Source organism: Heterodontus francisci, chromosome 29 (genome assembly GCF_036365525.1).
Source record: "Heterodontus francisci isolate sHetFra1 chromosome 29, sHetFra1.hap1, whole genome shotgun sequence".
Lineage (NCBI taxonomy): Eukaryota > Metazoa > Chordata > Chondrichthyes > Heterodontiformes > Heterodontidae > Heterodontus > Heterodontus francisci.
The window spans coordinates 61,646,736-61,659,066 of NC_090399.1; the positions used below are offsets into that span (position 1 = coordinate 61,646,736).

A 12,331-nucleotide genomic window follows, 5' to 3' on the forward strand; every position below is an offset into this window, starting at 1 on the left:
CACCCAGCACACACACACAGAACAACCACCTCCTCCCCCCACCCAGCACACACACACACACACAACAACCACCACCTCCCCCCACCCAGCACACACACACAGAACAACCACCTCCTCCCCCCGCCCAGCACACACACACACACAACAACCACCACCTCCCCCCGCCCAGCACACACACACACAACAACCACCACCTCCCCCCGCCCAGCACACACACACACACAACAACCACCTCCTCCACCCACCCAGCACACACACACACACAACAACCACCACCACCCCCCGCCCAGCACATACACACACACAACAACCACCACCTCCCCCACCCAGCACATACACACACACAGAACAACCACCACCTCCCCCCACCCAGCACACACAGACACACAACAACCACCACCTCCCCCCGCCCAGCGCACACACACCCACAACAACCACCACCTCCCCCCGCCCAGCACACACACACAAACAACCACCACCTCCCCCCGCCCAGCACACACACACACACAACAACCACCACCACCCCCCGCCCAGCACATACACACACACAACAACCACCACCTCCCCCCACCCAGCACATACACACACACAGAACAACCACCACCTCCCCCCACCCAGCACACACACAGACACACAACAACCACCACCTCCCCCCGCCCAGCGCACACACACCCACAACAACCACCACCTCCCCCCACCCAGCACACACACAGACAACAACCACCACCTCCCCCCGCCCAGCGCACACACACACAACAACCACCTCCTCCACCCACCCAGCACATACACACACACAGAACAACCACCTCCTCCACCCACCCAGCACACACACCCACAACAACCGCCACCTCCCCCCACCCAGCACACACACACACACACAAACAACCACCACCTCCCCCCACCCAGCACATACACACACACAGAACAACCACCACCTCCCCCCACCCAGCACACACACACACAACAACCACCACCTCCCCCCGCCCAGCACGCACGCACCCACAACACCCACCAGCTCCCCCCGCCCAGCGCGCACGCACCCACAACAACCCACCACCTCCCCCCCACAGCGCGCACACACCAACATCCACCACCTCCCCCCCGCGCCCAGCGCTCGCCCACACATACATGTAAACACACACACATGCAATCAAACACACACACGAACACATAAAGACATGCAAACACATATATACACACATGCACGCAAACACATATATACACACACACAAACACATATAGACACAGACATACCCACACAGCAAACACACATACACACAAACATGCAAACATATACATACACACAAACACACACCACAAACACATACATACACACACACGCACGCAAGCATACACGCACACGTGCAAACACACACATGCAAACACAAACGCATAGACACAAACACACAAAAACACACACACAAACACATACATACACACATGCTAAAAACATAGACACACAGACATGCGCAAACACATACACAGACATGCGCAAACACATACACACATGCAAACACGCACACAAATACATACATACACAGACACACAAACACATACACACACACCAAAACATTAGATTAAGTTTATACACTCCGAAACGCATGCGATATAATTTGCATCTAAGAGTTTACTATCAATGTCAGTTCTAGAGGAATACAGTTAATTATTTCTGCACCAGCTGCCCTATACTGCTCAGGATGTATATTCAGTACAGGGATGTCTCTGGACTATCTTGTACTCTCTCTCAATCTCACTCTCCGGTTTAACCTCTTTCTATACAAATTAATCAATGACACTCTTTACACATAGCAAATTGACCAACTGTTATATTTCACACTATCCTGCACATCAAATGTATCCGAGTCAAACTATTCAAAGTATCTCTTACATTGTTGATTGTTTGTTCTGGAGCTCAGTTATATATATTGTCCTGATCCTCTGGAATAGCTTTCAGAACAGTCTTTCACACCAGGGAGAGGGATTCTCCATTTAACTGATGTACCTGTTTAATATGACAGAGTGATTCATCCAGTTCAGATGGAACTCCTTCTTAGTCATTCTCTCTGAAGCTGACTCTAGGTCGGTACCTAGCTTGCTATGTAAGCTCTGTTTTCACTTGAACTGATCTTTGCAGGGATCTCGAGATAGTCACCGTCATCTGCCTCTGAATTTTCCTGCAATATCAGAGGTGAGGACAGCGAGGACGGGATTGTTGTCCTTCCTCGATCGTCTGCTTTCGAAAGTTCCTTTGTTCCTGGGATCCACAGGTAAAGTATTGTTGTTTGTTGCTGCTCAACTCTCAGCTTCCCCACCTTGTAGCCATTGTTGGATTTTGTCCAGATGGTTTTGCACTGTTCAGGTCGCTGATGGGAGTGTCTGGGATTTACAGAGAGGGAAAATCGTGTCACCATCTGTATTGTTAATTTGATGCTAAGTGACCGAGTTCAATCATACCAATTATTTATCTAATATGTTGTTTACCAGCTGTTTTCTTCACCTGTCTTTAGTCATTACAACTAGTCTAAGAATAGAACCTAACGACTCTGAGCCAGTTCCCTCACCAGGTATCTACTCCCCTCTCCGACTCAGGAACTAAACCCTGCCGTTTGATCTCATTCTTGCTGTTCTCCGTTTAGCATTGAATACGTTTTGAGCCTTTTTATTTCTCATTGCTCCCCATCGACCATTTATCTCCCAATTTATAATTGATAATGTATTACTTATTTTCAGTTAGTTTCCTTGTGTTTTCTTTTTATTGGTTTATTTGTGTTTCCTTCACTGAGCTGCTACTTCTGACAATTATTTATATTTCATTACCTCGCTGTTCATTTACTCGTATAGTTAAATGACCGGACATTTACCCAGAGCTCTGCTGTGTTTCCACCGCACTTTAGATAGAGTTTGTAATGGAACAAAAGCAGCTCAACTGGAATTTCAAAAGTATGTATTTGATCAGTCTATGGTCTTTTCTAAAAGATTTAAATGTATTCACTCCAAACTCTATACATCACATGGCAATTTGATAGTAAAATTCAATCAATTACACAATTCTAGCAGCTGTAAAGAGTTCAGTTCCCATCCCCAGTTCCTGCAGTAAAGTATATTTCACATCAAATACCATCAGACTATTTTGTTTTAACCAGGTGGGTGATTCCCTATTTCTGTTCGTTTGGGATATACCCAAGGTTATTACGGGAAGCGAGGGAAGAGATTGCCGCGCCTTTGGCGATGATCTTTGCGTCTTCACTGTCCACTGGAGTTCTTTCTTTCTTTTTTCTTTTGGGCCTCCTTATCTCGGGAGACAATGGATACGCGCCTGGAGGTGGTCAGTGGTTTGTGAAGCAGCGCCTGGAGTGGCTATAAAGGCCAATTCTGGAGTGACAGGCTCTTCCACAGGTGCTGCAGAGAAATTTGTTTGTCGGGGCTGTTGCACAGTTGGCTCTCCCCTTGCGCCTCTGTCTTTTTTCCTGCCAACTACTAAGTCTCTTCGACTCGCCACAATTTAGCCCTGTCTTTATGGCTGCCCGCCAGCTCTGGCGAATGTTGGCAACTGACTCCCACGACTTGTGATCAATGTCACACGATTTCATGTCGCGTTTGCAGACGTCTTTAAAGCGGAGACATGGACGGCCGGTGGGTCTGATACCAGTGGCGAGCTCGCTGTACAATGTGTCTTTGGGGATCCTGCCATCTTCCATGCGGCTCACATGGCCAAGCCATCTCAAGCGCCGCTGACTCAGTAGTGTGTATAAGCTGGGGGTGTTGGCCGCCTCAAGGACTTCTGTGTTGGAGATATAGTCCTGCCACCTGATGCCAAGTATTCTCCGAAGGCAGCGAAGATGGAATGAATTGAGACGTCGCTCTTGGCTGGCATACGTTGTCCAGGCCTCGCTGCCGTAGAGCAAGGTACTGAGGACACAGGCCTGATACACTCGGACTTTTGTGTTCCGTGTCAGTGCGCCATTTTCCCACACTCTCTTGGCCAGTCTGGACATAGCAGTGGAAGCCTTACCCATGCGCTTGTTGATTTCTGCATATAGAGACAGGTTACTGGTGATAGTTGAGCCTAGGTAGGTGAACTCTTGAACCACTTCCAGAGCGTGGTCGCCAATATTGATGGATGGAGCATTTCTGACGTCCTGCCCCATGATGTTCGTTTTCTTGAGGCTGATGGTTAGGCCAAATTCATTTGGCCACTGGAGTAGTACCAGATGATTGGAGGGTGGCAAATGTTATTCCCTTGTTCAAGAAAGGGAATAGGGATAACCCTGGGAATTACAGACCAGTCAGTCTTAGGTCGGCGGTGGGCAAATTATTGGAGAGGATTCTGAGAGACAGGATTTATGATTATTTGGAAAAGCATAGTTTGATTAGAGATAGTCAGCATGGCTTTGTGAGGGGCAGGTCATGCCTCACAAGCCTTATTGAATTCTTTGAGGATGTGACAAAACACATTGATTAAGGAAGAGCAGTGGATGTGGTGTATATGGATTTTAGCAAGGCGTTTGATAAGGTTCCCCATGGAAGGCTCATTCAGAAAGTAAGGAGGCATGGGATACAGGGAAATTTGGCTGTCTGGATACAGAATTGGCTGGCCCATAGAAGACAGAGGGTGGTAGTAGATGGAAAGTATTCAGCCTGAAGCTAGGTGACCAGTGGTGTTCCGCAGGGATCTGTTCTGGGACTTCTGCTTTTTGTGATTTTTATAAATGACTTGGATGAGGATGTAGAAGGCTGGGTTAGTAAGCTTGCCGATGACACAAAGGTTGCTGGAGTTGTGGATAGTGTGGAGGGCTGTTGTCGGTTGCAACGGGACATTGACAGGATGCAGAGCTGGGCTGAGAAGTGGCAGATGGAGTTCAACCTGGAAAAGTGTGAAGTGATTCATTTTGTAAGGTCAAATTTGAATGCAGAATACACGCTTAAAGACAGGATTCTTGGCAGTGTGGAGGAACAGAGGGATCTTAGATTTTTTTTTTAGATTTAGATTTAGAGATACAGCACTGAAACAGGCCCTTCGGCCCACCGAGTCTGTGCCGTCCATTAACCACCCATTTATACTAATCCTACACTAATCCCAAATTCCTACCACATCCTCACCTGTCCCTATATACCCCTACCACCTACCTATACTAGGGGCAATTTATAATGGCCAATTTACCTATCAACCTGCAAGTCTTTTGGCTGTGGGAGGAAACCCACGCAGACACAGGGAGAACTTGCAAACTCCACACAGGCAGTACCCAGAATTGAACCCGGGTCGCTGGAGCTGTGAGGCTGCGGTGCTAACCACTGCGCCACTGTGCCGCCCACAGACGTGGGGTCCACGTCCATAGATCCCTCAAAGATGCCACCCAAGTTGATAGGGTTGTTAAGAAGGCGTATGGTGTGTTGGCTTTCATTAAGAGGGGGATTGAGTTTAAGAGCCGCGAGGTTATGCTGCAGCTCTATAAAGCCCTGATTAGACCACATTTGGAGTATTGTGTTCAGTTCTGGTCGCCTCAGTATAGGAAGGATGTGGAAGCTTTAGAGAGGGTGCAGAGGAGATTTACCAGGATGCTGCCTGGACTGGAGGGCATGTCTTATGAAGAAAGGTTGAGGGAGCTAGGGCTTTTCTCATTGGAGCGAAGAAGGATGAGAGGTGACTTGATAGAGGTGTACAAGATGATGAGAGGCATAGATAGAGTGGATAGCCAGAGACTTTTTCCCAGGGCGGAAAGGGCTATCACCAGGGGGCATAATTTTAAGGTGATTGGAGGAAGGTTTCGGGGAGATGTCAGAGGTAGGTTCTTTACACAGAGAGTGGTGGGTGCGTGGAATGCGCTGCCAGCGGTGGTCGTAGAAGCAGATACATTAGGGACATTTAAGCAACTCTTGGATAGGTACATGGATGATAGTAGAATGAAGGATATGTAGTTAGTTTGATCTTAGAGTTGGTTAAAGGGTCGGCACAACATCGTGGGCCGAAGGGCCTGTCCTGTGCTGTACTGTTCTATGTTCTATGTTCTCTTTTACAGCTAACGTGATGACAATTGTGATCCTGTCCCGGGGAAAGTGCGGTCTCTCCAGATGTATCACTCACTACCTGGTCGCCATGTCGGGGGCGGATCTACTGGTCGTTATCACTGACGTGATATTTTTTCGGATTAATGATTATTATTTCCCGAATACCTTCCTGTTACTCACCCCTGTGTGCTCTTTCAACATCGTCCTGCTTCGTGCAGCCACTGATATTTCTGTCTGGTTAACAGTCGCTTTCACTTTTGATCGTTTTGTTACTATTTGTTACCAGAAACTGAGGACTAAATATTGCACCGAGAAAACGGCAGCTGTAGTTATAGGAACTGTGTGTCTGCTGTTCTGTTTAAAAAACATTCCCTGGTACTTTATATTTGAACCCTACATTACAATCGACAACAGACCCTGGGGCTGCCATCAAAAGCTGCAGTATTACACATTAACTGCATGGGTAGCATTTAGCTGGATTGACCGCTGTCTCACCCCACTGCTCCCAACATTCCTGATATTACTGCTCAATGCTCTGACCATTGGACACATTTTGGCGGCCAATCGAGTCCGCAGGAGGCTGAGAGGCAGAAAGAATGAAATGGATCATAATGATCCGGAGATGGAGAGCAGAAGGAAATCTATCATTTTACTGTTCGCTATATCCGGAAACTTCATACTGTTATGGATGACGTATGTGATATATTTCCTATTAATACAAATTACAAACCATTATTATTTAACAGATTTCAATGACCCGATGACTATCGCAGACTATACCAGCTACATGCTCCTGCTTTTAAGCTGCTGCACAAACACGTGTATTTATGCAGTGACCCAGACTAAATTCAGAGAGGAGCTGAAGAATGGGGTAACATCTCCAGTGAGAATAATATTTAAATTATTGAAACATAGAAAATAACACAGGAATTCCCAGCATTGAATCTGAATTGCATCTCATATCCCATTCCAATGTTATTTATGTCTCATGTCTGAGCTGAACGGATTCCACCTCTGCCTCACTCTGCTCCAGATATAATGCTGGGCAATATCTGACACAGGCTGTATTTTCAATGTAGAAATCAGTGACAAAGGCAATATCCAGATGGTAATAGGGGTAGGCATTTCACTGGATTAAATCCTAGTCATGAACCCATGAAGATAAAAGACGCAGCACTGAGGCATAGGCTGGTTGAAAAATGTCCGGGTAAATAAAGAATCTGCATCAGAACATGTGGGAAATACTAGGGGCATGTGAAAGTAGAATAAGCCTCTCCCCGATTGATGTCTAATAAAATCAGGAGATGAAGGGCAAATGTCTGTGAATTACTTGCAGAAAAATAAACAGATCATTATAGTGAAGGGAATTTGCTGTTTGGACTTGTTCTCTCTGGATTTCGGAAACAGCCTATCTTTCAGAATCAGCTCTGTGAATTTTTGGACACTCAGTATTGAGGTTAGAACAATGACACTTCTGAACATGTATCTATGAACAGCGGCTTTTCCAGTTGTGATCCTCTGCACTTGAGTCTATAAACAGTGGTGTTTCCTGCAGTAAGATTCCTCGGCTTGTGTCTCTGAACAATAGCCTTTCTGGTCGTGAGTCCTCAGGAATTGTATTTCTGAGCAGTGATGTTTCCAGCAGTCTCCTGTCCTGCTATGTATGAACAGTGATGTTTTGAGGAATATGTTCCCTTTACCAGCGCCTGTGAACAGTGGCGTGACTCACAGCAGTGAATCCCCTGTATCTGTGTCTATTATCAGTGGTGTTTGCAGCAGTGAGTCCCCTGTATCTGTGTCTATTATCAGTGGTGTTTGCAGCAGTGAGTCCCCTGTATCTGTGTCTATTAACAGTGGTGTTTGCAGCAGTGAATCCCCTGTATCTGTGTCTATTATCAGTGGTGTTTGCAGCAGTGAATCCCCTGTATCTGTGTCTATTATCAGTGGTGTTTGCAGCAGTGAGTCCCCTGTCTCTGTGTCTATTAACAGTGGTGTTTTCAGCAGTGAGTCCCCTGTATCTGTGTCTATTAACAGTGGTGTTTGCAGCAGTGAGTCCCCTGTATCTGTGTCTATTATCAGTGGTGTATGTGATAGCTTGTCACCTGTATCTGTGTCTATGTTTGCAGCAGTGAGTCCCCTGTATCTGTGTCTATTATCAGTGGTGTATGTGATAGCTTGTCACCTGTATCTGTGTCTATGTTTGAAGCAGAGTCCCCTGTATCTGTGTCTATTATCAGTGGTGTTTGCAGCGGTGAGTCCCCTGTATCAGTGTCTATTATCAGTGGTGTTTGCAGCAGTGAATCCCCTGTATCTGTGTCTATTATCAGTGGTGTTTGCAGCGGTGAGTCCCCTGTATCTGTGTCTATTAACAGTGGTGTTTGCAGCAGTGAATCCCCTGTATCTGTGTCTATTAACAGTGGTGTTTGCAGCAGTGAGTCCCCTGTATCTGTGTCTATTAACAGTGGTGTTTGCAGCAGTGAGTCCCCTGTATCTATGTCTATTATCAGTGGTGTATGTGATAGCTTGTCACCTGTATCTGTGTCTATGTTTGAAGCAGTGAGTCCCCTCTATCTGTGTCTGTTATCAGTGGTGTTTGCAGCAGTGAGTCCCCTGTATCTGTGTCTATGTTTGCAGCAGTGAGTCCCCTGTATCTGTGTCTATTATCAGTGGTGTATGTGATAGCTTGTCACCTGTATCTGTGTCTATGTTTGAAGCAGTGAGTCCCCTCTATCTGTGTCTGTTATCAGTGGTGTTTGCAGCAGTGAGTCCCCTGTATCTGTGTCTATGTTTGCAGCAGTGAGTCCCCTGTATCTGTGTCTATTATCAGTGGTGTATGTGATAGCTTGTCACCTGTATCTGTGTCCATGTTTGCAGCAGTGAGTCCCCTATATCTGTGTCTATTATCAGTGGTGTATGTGATAGCTTGTCACCTGTATCTGTGTCCATGTTTGCAGCAGTGAGTCCCTGCATCGTTGTCAATGAAAAGTGATGCTTTCAACAGTGCACTTCCTGTATTTATGTCAATGAGGAGAAAAAGTGTGAAATGTTGAGCAGCAGCAGGGGGAGACGGCAGCTGAATTTCACTTCAGAAAGAAGTGGCCTCGTTGGTCGAGGGCCCACTGTCAGGTTTCTGTGATCCTCGGACGGGGTGGGTTGTGGGAGAGGGTGTGCACCGTGACAACAATAACATCCGAGCAATGTGAGCAATAAAACAGTTACACTAGCACCGAGCTCTCCTCAACAGTTACTGAGGTTTCAGTTAGCAAAAACATTCTGACTCTCCATTTCACTGGGATACTGTCACATTGACATAAATCATTCAATTCTCCATATCCAGTCAATTCTGCAGAAATGAAAGGAAATACTTCTGTATATTTGCCCATCGTATCTGTGCCGGCCATCAAGCACCTATCTATTCGAATCCCATTTTCCAGCACTTGGCCCAAAGCCTTACATGCTCTCACGTTTCAATTGCTCATCTAAATACTTAACTTTTGTGAGGGTTCCTGTCTCTGTCACCCCTTTAGGCAGTGTGTTCCAGATTCCAAACATCCTCTTGGTGAAAAAGATTTTCCTCAAATCCCCTCTAAACCTCCTGCCCCTTACCTTAAATCTATGCCCCATGGTTATTGACACCTCCACTAAGGGAAAAAGTTTCTTCCTATCTACCCTATCTGTGCCCCTCATAATTTTGTATACCTCAATCAGCCCCCCACCCTACCCTCAGCCTTCTCTGCTCTAAGGAAATCAACCCTAGCCTATCCAGTCTCTCTTCATAGTTGAAATGCTCCAGCCCAGGCAACATCCTGGTGAATCTCCTCTGCATCCTCTCCAGTTCAATCACATCCTTCCTCTAGTCTGGTGACCAGAACTGTACACAGTACTCCAGCTGTGGCCTAACTTGCATTTTATACAGCTCCATCATAACCTCCCTACTCTTATATTCCATGCCTCGACTAATGAAGACAAGAATCCCATGTGCCTTCCTAACCACCTTATCTACCTCTGCTGCTGCCTTCAGTGATCTATGGACAAGTACACCAAGGACCCTCTGACCCTCTGTCCTTCCTAGGTTCCTACCATCCATTATATATTCCCTTGCCTTGTTAGTCCTCCCAAAATGCATCACCTCACACTTCTCAAAATTAAATTCCTTTTGCCACTGCTCTGCCCATCTTACCAGCCCATCTATAGCGTCCTGTAATCTAAGGCTTTCCTCCTCACTATTTACGACACCACCAATTTTCGTGCCATCTGCTAACTTACTGATCATACCTCCTATATTCACGTCTAAATCATTAATGTACATGACAAACAGCACCGATCCCTGTGGTACATCACTAGTCACAGGCTTCGAATCGCAAAAACAACCCTCGACCATCACCCTTTGCCTACTGCCACAAAGCCAATTTTGGATCCAAATTGCCCTGGATCCCATGGGCTCTTACCTTCTTGACCAATCTCCCATGCGGGACCTTATCAAAAGCCTTACTGAATGCCATGTAGAGAACATCAACAGCTTTACCTTCATCTACACACCTAGTCACCTCCTCAAAAAATTCAATCACATTTATGAGACATGATCGCCTCCTGACAAAGCCGTGCTGACTATTCTTGATTATTCCCTGCCTCTCCAAGTGGAGATTAATCCTATCCCTCAGAGGTTTTTCCAATAGTTTCCCGACCACTGATGTTAGACTCACTGGCCTGTAATTACCTGGTTTATCCCTACTACCCTTCTTGAATAATGGTACCACATTTGCTGTCCTCCAGTCCTCTGGCACCTTTCCTGTGGCCAGAGAGGATTTGAAAATTTGTGTCAGAGCCCCTGCAATCTCCTCCCTTGCCTCACATAGCAGCCTGGGATACACCTCATCTGGGCCTGGGGATTTATCCACTTTTCAGCCCGCTAAAACCCCTCATACCTCCTCCCTTTCAATGCTATTTTTTTCAAGTATATCACAATCCCCCTCCCTGATCTCTATACCAACATTGTCCTTTTCCATCGTGAACACAGATGAAAAGTAATCATTTAAAATCTCACTACGTCATCCAGCTCCACACACAGATTGCCGCTTTGGTCCCTACTGGCCCCTCCTCTTTCCCTGGTTATCCTCTTGCCCCTAATATACCTATAAAACACCTTGGGACTTCCCTTTATCTTGCCCGTCAGTGTTTTTTCATGCCCCCTCTTTGCTTTCTTAATTACTTTTTTAAGTACACCCCTACACTTTCTATACTCCTCTCAGATCTCCGCCATTTTCAGCCCTCTGAATCTGCTGTATGTCTCCTTTTTTTTTCCTTATCCAATCCTCTATATCCCTTGTCATCGAGGGTTCCCTGGACTTGTTGGCCCTACCCTTCACCTTTACGGGAACATGTTAGCCCTGAACTCTCGCTATTTTCTCTTTGAATGGCTCCCACTTGTCTGATGTAGACTTTCCTGCAAGTAGCTGCTCCCAGTCCACTTTGGCTAGATCCTGTTTTATCATATTGAAATCGGCCTTCCCCCAATTCAGTATCTTTATTTCTGGTCCATCTTTGTCCTTTTCCATAACTACATTAAATCTTAGAGTGATGGTCACTGTCCTTGAATTGCTCCCTCACTGACACTTCTACCATTTGTCATCCTGCTCTGCCATTCAATAAGATCAGAGCTGGGATGGTGGGATTGTCTAATGAGGAAAGATTGAGAAAACTGGGCTTGTATTCTCTAGAGACCAGAAGAATGAGAGATGATCTCATTTAATCTTACAAAATTCTTCCAGGACGTGACAGGGTTAATGTAGATAGGATGTTCCCCATGGCTGGTGAGTCTAGAACCATGGGACATAGTCTCTGAATAAGGAGTAGACCATTTAAAACTTAGAACTTCTTCACTCAGAGGTCTGTGAATCTTTGGAACTCTCTACCCTAGAGTCCTGTGGAAGCTCAATCATTGTGCATGTTCAAGACAGAAATCAAAAGATATGTGGATGCTAATGACATCAAAGAATATTGGGATAACTCAGGCAAGTGGTATTGAGGTAGATGATTCACTGTGATCTAATTGAATGTCAGAACAGGCTGGATGGGCTGAATGGTCTACCCCCGCTCCTATGTTCCGAGCTGATCATATACATCAACTCCACCTTCCCACACAATCCCCATGTTCCTGAAGTTCATCAGTGCACAAAATCTATCAATCTCTGTCTTGAATACACTCAGCACCTGAACATCCACAGCCCTCAGGGATACAGAATTCCAAAGACTCACAACCCTTTTAGTGAAGATATCTCTCCTCCTCTCAGTCCAAAATGGTCGACCCCTAATTCGGAGACTGTGA

At 46.1% G+C, this 12,331-nt stretch overlaps 1 long non-coding RNA gene across 1 annotated transcript; it reads right to left on the bottom strand.

Moving 5' to 3' along the window:
* Positions 1-1,811: 1,811 nt before the first annotated feature.
* LOC137346049 (uncharacterized) lies at positions 1,812-6,357 on the bottom strand. The gene is made up of 2 exons (XR_010968644.1): positions 6,187-6,357; positions 1,812-2,376 (listed from the first exon to the last, which is right to left on the bottom strand). It is a non-coding gene; the product is annotated as an uncharacterized lncRNA (long non-coding RNA).
* Between the last annotated feature and the right edge of the window lie 5,974 nt (positions 6,358-12,331).